This window comes from Bombina bombina, chromosome 3 (genome assembly GCF_027579735.1).
Source record: "Bombina bombina isolate aBomBom1 chromosome 3, aBomBom1.pri, whole genome shotgun sequence".
Classification (NCBI taxonomy): domain Eukaryota; kingdom Metazoa; phylum Chordata; class Amphibia; order Anura; family Bombinatoridae; genus Bombina; species Bombina bombina.
The window spans coordinates 445,556,668-445,570,287 of record NC_069501.1 but is presented as its reverse complement, the minus strand read 5'-3'; the positions used below and the strand labels follow the sequence as shown (position 1 = coordinate 445,570,287).

Here is a 13,620-nt window from a genome sequence, read left to right as displayed (position 1 = left end):
TCCTTCTTTTTATAACTGCGCAGCCTGTTTAGTTGGCGCGCTTTTTCTTGGCTGCAGGGGCGGTCCTGCATGGCACTCTATGTGACCGGGTGTGGCTTTTTCCTCTTCCTTTCCTGGCCGTCGGTTGCAGGAGACGAAAGCGAGTTTCTCTGTGGGCCTGGGTCATAGGAGGTGGTGAGTGCCCCGGCCATTAGGAGTATAAAGGTGCCATTTAATTCTTGTTAAAGTCCATATTAAAGGCGCAAGCTATGGAGGACTCTGATATGTTAGAGGGTGCTACCTCTTTACCTAAATATAATGCCTGTGTTTATTGTGAGGATATTAATAATAATATAGTGTTATCTAAAAGAAATAAGATGTTTAGTACCACTGAGCCGTCCACCTCTGAGGGCTCTCCGTCCCGCGAGGTGCGTTCCCTACATTCATCTCCAATTACACATGCAGCTCCCCAGTGCACTTCTAATCCTCCTGCGGGAAGGTCCACATTGCCTCCTGATTTTGCTGAGCAGTTGCAAACGGCAGTGTCTGCGGTCTTTAGTGCTTTACCTCGCCAGGCTAAGTGCAAGCGAAAGGTTAAACATTGCTATCCTTCCCAGGGGTCATCTACTCCATTGGATGTATCTGAGACTAGATTATCCGCTGATGCAGAGGATTCCGATACTTCGGAGGACTCTCTCACTGGGTCGGAATCTGCGGCCTCTAAGCCTCCAGCTGCGGAGGAACCAGACTTTAGGTTTAGGATGGAGAATTTACGCTTTTTATTAAAAGAGGTGTTGGCTACTCTAGAGGTTCCGGAATAGAAGTTACCTGAGGAACCTTCTATTTCTAAGCTTGATAAAGTTTATCAGGACAGGGTAGTGCCCCAGACTTTCCCGGTTCCCGTAAAGATGGAGAATATTATTAAGAATTAATGGGAGAGACTTGGATCGTCTTTTTCCTCTTCTTCTTCGTTTAAAAAATTGTTCCCGATTCCAGACTCTCAGTTAAAATTTTTCGTGATCTGTCCCTAAGGTAGATGGAGCTATCTCCACGCTCGCTAAGCGCACCACTATCCCGCTCGAGGATAGTTTGTCATTTAAGGAACCCATGGATAAAAAATTAGAGACCCTGTTAAGAAAGATGTTTCAGCACACAGGTTTGTTTTTCAACCTGCAGCCGCAGTCGCTGTGGTGGCGGGAGCCACTACCTATTGGTGTGACTCTCTGTCAGAAATGGTGGAGACTCCCCTTGAGGAGATACAAGAAAGAATTAGGGCCCTGAGGGTTGCTAATTTGTTTATTTATGATGCTAATATGCAGATTATTCGCTTGAATGCCAAGACATCAGGCTGTTCTGTTTTGGCCCGGAGGGCTCTGTGGTGTGATTTCTTTTTGGTCCAGGCCTGGACTCTATCATATCCATGGTTATGGGGGGCAAGGGTGCCTTTCTACTGCAGGATAAGAAGAATAAACCTAAGGGTCCCAAGTTTCGTTCGGACAAGTCCTAACGATGGCAACCTGCCACGAAACTCGAGCATTCCAAGGGATCTTGGAATCCTGCTCAGTCTTGGAATAAAACCAAGCAGAGCAAGAAGCCCGCCGAGACAAAATCCGCATGAAGAGGCGGCCCCTGATCCGTCTCTGGATCTCGTACAGGGCAGACTGTCTCTTTTCGCGGAGACTTGGATGAGAGACGTGCAGGATCCTTGGGTTCTGGAAGTTGTTGCCCAGGGTTACAGGATAGGTTTCAAAACTCATCCTCCAAGGGGCAGATTCCTCTTGTCAAATCTATCGTCAAAACCAGAGAAACAAGATGCTTTTCTAGAGTGTGTGAGGGATCTCTCCTCTCTAGGAGTAATTGTACCGGTACCTCTAGCAGAAAGGGATCTAGGGTACTATTCAAACCTTTTCGTGGTACCAAAGAAGGAGGGCACGTTTCGCCCGATTCTTGACCTAAAGTGTTTAAACAAGTTTCTGTCGGTTCTATCGTTCAAAATGGAGACGATAAGGTCTATACTGCCCCTAGTTCAAGAGGGTCAGTTTATGACTACGATAGGCTTGAAGGATGCTTACCTTCATGTGCCTATACACAAGGATCACTTTAGGTTCTTAAGGTTCGCCTTTATGGATCAGCACTTCCAGTTTGTAGCTCTTCCCTTCGGGATGGCTACTGCTCCAATAATCTTCACGAAGGTTCTGGGAGTTCTCACGGTGGCGAGATCCAGTGGGATAGCAGTAGCTCCTTACCTAGACAACATCCTGATTCAGACTCTGTCCTACCGGGTGGCAGAGGAACATTCGAGAGCCCTTCTCCTTCTTTTGCAATCTCATGGTTGGAAGATAAACTCAGGAAATAGTTCTCTGATTCCCAGTACCGGAGTGGAGTTTCTGGGCTCAATAATCGACTCCATAGCCATAAAAATATTCCTAACAGACCAGAGACGTTGCAAGATTGTCTCCAGCTGTGTTACCCTTCAATTCTCTTCAAGGCCATCAGTGACCTGGTGTATGGAGGTGATTGGGCTCATGGTATCCATTATAAATGTCATTCCATTCGCCAGATTCCATCTGAGGCCTCTTCAGCTGTGCATGCTGAGGCAGTGGAACAGCGATCATTCGGACCTATCCCAACAGATCTCTCTGGACAGCGGGTCGAGGGAATATCTCTCTCTTGGTGGCTCCGTCCAGATCAGCTGTTCCAGGGGACATCCTTCCTCAGACCATCTTGGGAGATTGTGACTATGGACGCAAGTCTCTCAGGTTGGGGAGCAGTTTGGGGTGCCTGGAAGGCACAGGGCAGGTGGAATCGGAAGGAGTCTCTTCTCCCGATCAACATCCTGGAACTTCGGGCGATCTTCAACGCTCTTGGGACTTGGCCTTTCCTGGGTTCATCCAAGTTCATCAGACTCCAGTCGGACAACATTACCTCGGTGGCTTACATCAATCATCAGAACGAACAAGATGCTCCCTAGCCATGAGGGAAGTTTCTCGCATTCTGGAGTGGGCGGATGCCCACGACTGCTCGCTATCAGCGATCCACATCCTGGGTGTGGACAACTGGGAAGCGGATTTTCTCAGCAGACAGTCCTTTCATTCGGGGGAAATGGTCTCTTCACCACAAAGTGTTTGCGGAGATTTGCAACAGTTGGGGGACTCCGGAGATAGATCTCATGGTGTCCAGATTCAACTTCAAGCTACTCAGATACGGGTCTCAGTCCAGGGATCCCCAGGTAGAACTGATAGATGTCTTAGCAGTGCCTTGGGGATGCAACCTAGTTTACATATTTCCACTGTTACCTCGTGTAGTGGCACACATCAAACAGGAGCAAGCGTCAACTATTCTGATTGCTCCGTCGTGGCCACGGAGGACGTGGTTTGCGGATCTAGTGGGGATGTCATCGGAGGTTGCCCTGTCATAGGGATCTTCTAGTACAGGGTCCCTTTGTACATCAGAATCTAGATTCTCTGAGGCTGACTGCGTGGAGATTGAACGCTTAGTCCTAGCCAGAAGAGGATTTTCTGAGAGGGTGATTGATACTTTCATTCAAGCCAGAAAGCCAGTCACCCGTTGCATCTATTGTAAGGACCTACTTACTCTGGTGTTAATCTCTCGTGGATATTCCTGGCATAAGGTCAGGGTATACAGAATTATTTCCTTCTTCCAGGATGGTTTGAAGAAGGGACTTGCAAACAGTTCCTTAAGGGGACAGATTTCGACGCTATCTGTGTTGTTGCACAAGAACCTCGCTGAGATATACACTCTTTTGTTCAGGCTCTGTCCAGGATCAGGCCTGTGTTTAGACATTCTGCTCCTCCTTAGAGTTTGAATCTGGTTCTGAAGGTTTTGCAGGGGGCTCCGTTCGAGCCTATGCATTCTCTTTACATTAAGACTCTGGGGCCTATTTAAGAAAGTGCGAGCGGACATGATCCGATATCCAACATATCCGCTGCACATCGATAAATGCCGACAGCATATGCTGTCGGTATTTATCATTGCACCAGCAGTTCTGGTGAACTGCTGGTGCAATACCGCCCCCTGCAGATTCGCGGCCACTAGCAGGGGGTGTCAATCAACCCGATCGTATTTGTCCCCGCCTCAGAGCAGGCAGACGGGTTATGGAGCAGTAGTCTTTAGACCGCTGCTTCATAACTTGTGTTTCTGGCGAGTCTGAAACACAGGGCATAAAGCTCCATACAGAGCTTGATAACTATGCCCCTCTGTCTTGGAAGGTTGTTTTTCTACTGGCCATTGCTTCAGCTCGCAGGGTGTCTGAATTATCAGCCTTGGAATGTGAGCCTCCTTACCAGGTTTTCCATGCAGATAAGGCCGTCCTTCGCACTTGATTGGGATTTCTCCCTAAGTTGGTGTCTGATTGCAACATTAATCAGGAAATTGTGGTTGCTTCCTTGTGTCCTAAACCTTCTTCGAAAGAACGGTTACTTCATAACTTGGATGTGGTTCGAGCCTTGAAATTCTATCTTCAGGCTACCAAGGATTTCAGACAAACTTCAGCCTTGTTTGTTGTCTATTCGGGAAAGCGCAAGGGTCAGAAGGCTTCTTCCACTTCTCTTTCCTTTTGGCTGAGGAGCATGATTCATTTGGCCTATGACACAGTGGGATATAAGCCTCCTCAGAGGATTACGGCTCACTCAACTAGAGCTGTGGCTTCTTCTTGTGCCTTTAAGAATGAGGCCTCTATGGAGCAGATTTGTAAGGCAGCTACCTGGTCCTCCTTACATACTTTTTTTACAAAGTTTTTCAAATTTGATGTTTTTGCTTCGGCTGAAGCTGTTTTGGAAAAAAGGTTTTGCAGGCTATGGTGCCCTCAGAATAGGGTCCGCCTTTCTTTTTACCCAACTGTTTTACATTCAGTGTCCTCTAGAGCTTGGGTATTTGTTTCCCACAAGTAATGAATGAAGCCGTGGACTCTCCTCGTATTAGATGGAAAACATAAATTATGCTTACCTGATAATTTCATTTCCATCGTTACGAGGAGAGTCCACGGCTCCCGCACGCATTTATACCCTGATATTTCTCTTACTGCTCCTTGTTCCCTCGGCAGAATGACTGGGGGATGATGGGAGTGGGGGAGGTATTTAAGCCTTTGGCTGGGTTGTCTTTGCCTCCTCCTGGTGGCCAGGTTCTGTATTCCCCACAAATAATGAATGAAGCCGTGGACTCTCCTCGTAACGATGGAAATTAAATTACCAGGTAAGCATAATTTATGTTTTTTACTTTTTTTAAGGAATTTTCATATCATCCACTCCTGTTTGCAAATGCAACAAATAGATATGATAAAATAACCCAGAATAATGAAATAAACTTACAAGAATATACACACACGTGTACCTTTTTATTGTAAAGGGATATTATAAAGCAAAAATGTAATTCACTAATTTGTTATTAACTAATTTGTTTTATTTTGTTATACCTGGGGGTACGCGGCGGACTGGTTGGGGGTACTTGAAAATATTATTGGTAATGGCAGAATTTGAGCCCGTGCTGCCCGCCATAACCAATTTTTTTAAAATTTATTTGGGTCCTCCTAGAGCTTCTGATTACACGCTGCAGCTAGGCAGATTGGTGGCACAGTGTAAATGTGCGCGCTACACTTTATAACGCGGGATGTTTGATCAGGAATGAGGGGCGGGCATTAGGGAAACATCCTGTGCTAGAGTTACAGGACACAGGAGTTGAGATACAGGACACAGGAGTCACATCTGGTGAGTGTCCGCGCTCTCTCCTGGGGCTCTCTTCCTGCAATTTCCCTTCCGCTGCAAAACACTCTGCTTCTTTCGGATCATCTGTACCCTCACTTCAGATCTTCCTTCCGCTGTCACGGCTCTGCAATTACCGGATCATCTTCACCACTTTCTGTCTTCCATTCCGCTGCTATCATACTGCAATCCAGCCTCCTACATACCTAACCAGGAACCACAAGTATTTTAACTCCAGTCTGGGGAGTAATTTAAGTTAAATCCAGTAAAATTGACAAATGTAACAGGTTGATAATGCTGATTCTAAAAAACTCAGTTCCATGAAACAAGCTCAAGGATTGCATTCAAATTATGAAAAGCCACGTTGGAAGACTTTTATATCAAGAAGAATAATTATAGTTATGTACTTTTATCATAAATTAATATGGTTTAAAAAATATTTTAATGCAGGTTTTATTTGTTTTGATCTTAAGTTAGGCTGCTATTATAAAACATTGAAATACATTATAAAATGTAAAATCAAAAATAAAAGCCTGTAAATGTCATTAGGTTAGTTTGAGTCGTTTGATTTAGCTGCTTACCTAAGAAAATAAAAAAAAAAAAAAAAACTTTGAGTGATGGGTGGGGGTAATGAAGAGAGGGGTACTCATAAATGAAAAGCCTAATCAAGGGGTACGGGAGAGAAAAAAGGTTGGGAACCGCTGCTATAAAGTATTGCAAGAGAGCAACAGAGAACTCCTGTTCCTGGATTGATACAGCTATTAAAGTGATGGTAAGTCCTAGCGTTTGTGAAGCGCTAGGATTGACCATTGAAACAAATAAAGGGGTCTTTTATTCATAAAGTATAAAATACTTAATGCATAAAGCGCCTTTATTTGTTTCAAGCATTCGCCGTTCTGAGCTGCTAAAGCAGCCCACGGCAGCATGCTATTTCCTTCTAAATACACGGAGAGTCCACAGCTGCATTCATTACTTGTGGGAATACAGAACTTGGCCACCAGGAGGAGGTAAAGGCACCCCAGCCAAAGGCTTAAATACCTCTTCCACTTTCTCCATCCCCCAGTCATTCTTTGCCTTTCGTCACAGGAGGTTGGCAGAGAAGTGTCAGAAGTTTTGGGAATAGTTCCTTATGGAGGGTAGTACTCTTCGAGATGGAACTGGAGTTTTAAGTGGTCTTGTTAGCCTCTCAGTGAGAGCTTTGACGAAAGTTAGAGTCTGGAGATGCAGAGAGAGTCTTTTTGCGAACCCATCCAGACTCATATTAGCAGCTCCTTAAGCAATCAGCAGTGAGGAGTTTTGCTGCCTGCTTTCTTCACTCAAGTCCATGTCAGAGGCGCTGCTACAATCTGTCAAACTTGAAGGACCGTGTCACTGTTCCACGGCATAGATTCCGGAAAGATTGTTTCATTACTTTATACACATGTTAACGATAGAAGACAGGGTCACAGTGGGACTCCTTTATCTTTATGGAATCAAGGGTTAATATCTCCTGAGGGGGATTATTGAACAGTGGGACTTTTTAATTGTGTTTGTTATGTGATTTGACTGCTTATGTGTAAGAACGTTTGGGCTTCTAGGCTGATACGGAACATACAGGTTATTTTAATTGGAGAGCTGCGCAGTTTCTTTTTTATTAAGATGCCGCGCTTTTTCCTTAGCAGGGCCAGGCCCTGCATGAGCACCATATGACTGGGAGTGGTCACGTTTTTTTTTCCCATCTTCCGATTCCTGACCGGGTGTCTGCGGAGAGAAGCATCTTCTCTATCTGTCTGGGTCACAGGAGGTGGTGAGTGCCCCAGCCATTGGGAGTATAAGGTGCCAGTTGTTTTTCATCTCTATATTTTGATATAGACGAGTTATTGAGGATTCCTCCGATACAGATTTTGAGACCTGTGTATATTGTGAGGAGGCCCGGGTAATCCAGCCCTCTCAATTATGTTCTGTATGCCGCAATAGGGTGTTCTCTTGAACTAATGTTGAGATGTTAGAGACCATTGAGCCATCCGCCTCTGAGGATTCTTCATCCAGTGAGGTGTTTCCCCTAGATTCTGTTCCTACATATGCAATTGTCCCGGGTTCCGACCCTCCTTTGCCTGTAAGGGGTTTGTTTACACCAGAGGTTTACGCAGTTCCGCATGGCCATCTCTACGGCCTTATCTATGTTACCTATCCCTGCTACGCGTAAGCGAAGGGGTAATCCGGGCTCTCCTGCCCATGGACACTCGTGTAAAATAACGATTGTGTCCGATCAGTCCTCTGGGGATGCGGTTCCCTCGAAGTCTGCTGACTTGGGTCCTCCGACTGAGGAGGGCTTATAATTTAGATTGTCACGCCTGCGTTTACTCCAGAGAGGTGTTTTGGTGATGTTAGATGGGGAAGAATACAAGCCTCCTTATGCAATCGTCGATGCGTTTCAGCCCATGATGGGCCTTTCTCTTCCCTGGTGAGTTAATTACCCATTAAACTCACTTTGTTAGATGGTTTTCGCTTTAGTTTTTTATTTTTATTTTTCAGGCAGAGCACTTCTAGGTCTTGTGACCACAGGCTCATTCACCGCTGCTGTCCCACATCTTAGGCTGTTGCAGCACTACTAAGGACACCTTCTAAGGGTTTATTTTTCAGGACACTTTTCAAGGTTTTTTATTATATGTATACATATATTTTTTTAATGAACACCAGAGACACTTATTCATTTTTTGTACACGTGTATTATTTTTCTTTTTTCTGCTCTTTTTTTTTTTCTTCATTTTTTGCCCCAGGAGGGGTGTATATCCATCTGGGTATACCACAATATATGTAGACTTTGAATCATTTGTATATTTCTAATATCACTTGTCATTATTTGTGTTGTATTACACCTCTAGGCGGTGATTACCTAGTACTATCTTATATATATGCTAGTCCATATTTTATCTGCCCATGGTTGGCTTGAGTAAATTGTTAATAAATTACCAGTTTTTATATTTGCTTATATTTTTTATTATTAGTTTACATCTGTTTTTATATTTCATATTTCCGTATATTTTTTGATTAGTAGCCCCCAGCAACATATTTTGTTGCAGGTTCATTTAGCTCTGATAGTAAACTTTAGCCTTAGGCGCTTCTATTCTGTTCCTTATAACTCGCATTTAGTCGGGATCTTTGTTAGGAGGTCCCTTGATAGTGAGCTTGTTTACCTACCCAGGCGCAGTCTATTGCCCTTGTCTTGTTTCATACCAGTCGGGACCTCTTGGTGAGTGAATTATTTCTGACTTAGTGAGTCCCTCCTGTGTAGACAGGAGGGTCTCGAATTGGTGGTGGCCGGAGGCTATTGGTGGCAATTAATTCTCTGAGCGTGCTGTTTCGGAACGGATATTCCTTATGATCATCCGTTCTGTCTATCCAGAGGTTGTCAACTGTGGATCTGAGGAAAGCAGATCGAGTTCTCATCTGAGATCCACTGGACTTCGTGGCCTCAAGGATTAGTTTCCGGTTTAGCAAGCTGTAGGCTTGGAGTTTTGAATTCTGCTCTGGCAGTTTTCTTAAATTCTGAGGAGCTCTTTTGTAACCTTCTTATTTTTGGCCATGTCTCTCTTTTTCAAGGATGGCTCGATTCTCTCTGAAGTGGGCGTCTGTGAGACTGGTGCTCTTTTTATTGCCCATGAATGCGTTACCACGGTTTAGAGGCTTCGCTATATGAGAGTTCCCTTGTTGTGGGGATCTACCGGGTCAAGGCTCTTGCGCCTTCCGGGGCAATTTGCGAGGGGTCGCTGGGACATAGCCGAGAGAAGGTTTTCTTTTCTGGAAGGTTTTCGGTCTTCCCTTCAGTTTTTCTTTCTGTTTCCTCGTCTCCTGAATTGTTTCTGTTTCCTCGTCTCCTGATTTTCCTCGTCTCCTGGTTTTGAAGCTGATTTACTTCCTCCTTGTTGGTGGAGGTGTGTGTTTAGCTGGCGTTAGGAGACAGCGGGACACAAGCCTCCTCAGAGGTCTATGACTCAGTTTGAGGTGACATCTTTGTGGGTCTCTTACATAAGTTCCTATGGTTCTAATTTTTGGACAGCTGCTTGGTCCTCCTAACATTCTCAAACAGGAAGTGGAGCACCGACTGGGGTAAAATTAGCAATCTATCCGTATTGGGCTTGTAAACTGTCATCATTGATCAGGATAATTTATAACAGTACTTGTTGGAATTATATTTGGCTGGGCACACTACGCATAGAGGGGAGATACTTTCTTTGTTCATTTTTCCTCCTAACAGTTTAACATTCTTTTTCTTTAATTTTTGCTTCTATGGAAGACTTCAGGAGTTGTTTTTCTTGCAGGCTGTGGTGCCCTCAGATTGGGCTGCCTCTATTTGGCCCTCCCGTTAGCATTCAGTGTCCTCCGTAGCTTGGGTATAATTTTCCCACAAGTAATTAATGCAGCTGTGGACTCTCCCTGTATTTAGAAGGAAAACATAAATTATGACTTACCAGAAAATTTCCTTTCCTTCGATACAGGGAGAGTCCGTGCTCTCCGGTGGGCGGCCCTAAATTGTTTTTTCTTCTAGCACCTTTTTCACCCTGATATTTCTCCTACTGTTCCTTGTTCCCTCGGCAGAATGACTGGGGAATGGAGGAAGTGGGGGAGGTATTTAAGCCTTTGGCTGGGGTGTCTTTGCCTCCTCCTGGTGGCCAGGTTCTGTATTCCCACAAGTAATGAATGCAGCTGTGGACTCTCCCTGTATCAAAGGAAAGGAAATTATCTGGTAAGTCATAATTTATGTTTTTGCTAGAGAGTTGATTGTTTCTCCTCTTAGCCAATAGCCGTGCGGTAAATCCGGCTTGTCTCCCTGTGGCGCCAGATTTCCTGCACGCTATTTGCTAATAGGTGGAAACGTCACCTCTTAGCAAAACAGCGTTCTGCCGTGGGCTGCCTTAGCAACTCAGAACGGCGATCGCTTGAAACAAAAAAAAGGATCTTTCTGCATGAAGTATGTTATACTTCATGAATGAAAGTCATCTTTATTTGTTTCAATGGTCAATCCTTGCGTTTCACAAAGGCTAGGATTGCCTTTCACTTTAAGTAAATCAGCAGCAGCAGCATTCACACAGCAGGGATGATTGGGTTATCTACCAGCTGTATCGGATCCTGACTAGCAGTGCTCTGCAGCTCCTGATAGGGTCGCTAGTGCTATAATTAACTGGTCTTATAAATAAAAAAATATATATTTTTGCACGATCGTGTTGATAAATCGAGCTCAAAGTGACACACATTTATAGTTTCACATCCTTCCTTGTATTTTAGCAATTATCTGGCACATCCCTTTCAGTACAGTACATCTGGCATATTATACTATTTGATATACTGATTCTATTAACTGGAGTAGACCAGGCTTGCCGCTGCCATTTTGTTAGCAAAATTTGTGCAGTTTTGTTCTATATTATCTGCTGAGGCCAGTTATAGACAGACTTTTTCAGAATTTGAAAACCCACAAATTTCACAGGGACACAGGGACAGTCTACTTGACAATTATTATTGTTTAAAATGATAGATAATCCCTTTATTACCCATTCTCCAGTTTTGCATAACCAACACAAAACAAATTTGATGATAAAAGTAAAATGGAAAGTTGTTTAATATTGCATGTCCTATCTGATCATGAACGTTTAATTTTGACTTTACTGTCCCTTTTTAAATGACTGGAAGAGGGACAAAATAAATAACATATTGCAACAGTTTTTTTTTTTACTATGCATAATTAAGCATTTTACATTACAAGCTGAAAGTGCCCCTTTAAATTTTAATGCATACAAACTGCATTGCAAGAGGGCTTAAAAGTTTGTGCAGTATCCCTTAAAAATGTCAAGTAATAAAATTACAATTAAATTTCCAACTTTTTTTTTTAGCTCTTACATTTCATTAAACTTTATATCTTATTTCTGCTATTCATTATTTCCCCTTTTGATGTTTTTTTTTATTAACGTGTTACCAATTTGTATGTCAGACAAAGAGAGTGCATAATATTTGCACATGTAGGATTAATAATCCTGCATATGGTATATTTCCTCTATTTTAGGCTTTCATTGCTAGATTTCTTGTGCCATCTGCTGGAAGGATTGAGCAAAACATGTATTTTCAGACGCATGATTTGAAACTGTTTAGTAAAATTGTTATCAAGAGAGTCATAGTATTCTAGAATGCAAGTAAAACATGATTATGCATAGTTTATCTCCCACATTATATATACTATAACTGTTTATTCCCTTTCAGGACAGCATATCATTTTAAGACCCTTTTTAGATTAAATCTTTTTTATTGAACATTTTAAGGATACAGTACAAATAAAGTCAGTCTCATTTAACAGTAGAGACAACACCTGTCATGGTAAAGGAGAGGCTGTAAGGAGACAGTTCCTAGAAAAGAGTTCACAGATTCCTTGCAGCACAACCCCAGAGTTCTGTACTAGTTATAGTACATGGATCAGCATCTCTTATGAGTCTCTATTACCGGCTGTTTGCGAGAATGGAAGCGTCCATGCAATCCATATGACACAGTTCCCTCCATAAAATCCATCTGGTGGTATAATATGGGGCAGGTGATTTTCTTGTATGCTTTCGGAAAAAAATCCAGAATTCCATATTATTGACTATTTGTATCAACAACAAAAAACTAAATAAACATATACAGGTAATATACACATTTTTATACATACTAACTTAAAATAATCTTTGTTTAGCTGTCGATAAACCTACTTTTGTCACTTTGTCTCGATCTTTACTACTTTCTGAACTAATTACCTCCATTGCTCATAGGTCTTGCCTTCTTAGTCCTGCAGTAGCATGCCACCTAGATATGTGCCCCCCCCACGTCTGCCCCAATTCTGGTTGTCCTGTGAAATGAGACTTGAGTATATGTTCCCTCCTTCATTCACAATTATCTAGTAGTACCATATCTTCTGAAAAGAGTCTGATGTGTTTTGTATGTGAGCAGCTGATTCATACATAGAGTATGTTTGCTTGATTTTGGACAGTATTTCAGACCATGTGGGTGCTCCCGTTTTCCAGTACTTTGCTATACTGGTTCTAGTTATGGTGCATAGTATTCTGATGAAAGCATTAATATAGTTATTGAATGCGGGTAGATTGTCATGTAAAAGAGCTTGTGGTATTTCTAGGTTTATATTCTCCTCTAGTAGACCACTCAGAAGCCTAGAGAGGTCCTTCCATATAACACTAACCCTGGGGCATTCCCACCACATATGGAGGTAAGTTCCCACCTCTTCGCACCCCCTGTAGCAAAGTCTAGATCCATTCTTAACGGAGTGAGCCGTTTGAATGGGACCACCTAAAGGAGGTCTTGATGATGTTCTCTCTAAGGTCAGCACTCAGTAGATTCTTACTCGAGTCATGAAACAGCCTGTCCCAATTTTCTTGTTCTTTTTCCACCCCCAGATCTGCCTCCCATCTGAGTATTAGAGGATATTTGGATTTAAGTTTAGCTGTCTGCAAGTCAAGATATATTTGTGATATTGCGTGTTTAGGTCTGTTGGAGGTACTACTCAGTCTTTCCAGATTTGTAGTAGGGTGTATAGGACATTTGGATATGTATGCGCGAATCGCGGATGCGATTTGTAATTATAGGAACCACTGTAGTGGCAACGGTTCTATTTTTTGCCTCAATTGTGAATATGAGATAGGTAACATTTTTAACAAGATCCGCGACTCTATAGAGTCCCTTATTTTCCCATTTGCTTATTAGTGGTCTGTAATCTGCAGCTATCAAATATTTTAAGGGTTTTTCAAAGAATTTGCAGGGAAAATGTTGGGGATCTTAAGAGCAGAGTGCCATTCTTGTATTGAAAGTTTAGTAATTGGGGAGTATTGCGTTGTTTAAGACCCTTTTTAAAGGGACATGAAACCCCCCCAAAACTTTAATGATTCAGATAGAGCATATATATTTAAGC

General features: G+C 43.0%; 1 protein-coding gene across 5 annotated transcripts in view; it reads left to right on the top strand.

The window, feature by feature from the left end:
- Nucleotides 1–13,620, top strand: part of PHTF1 (putative homeodomain transcription factor 1) — a 383,975-nt gene that overhangs the window by 67,559 nt on the left and 302,796 nt on the right. The window lies entirely within an intron of this gene.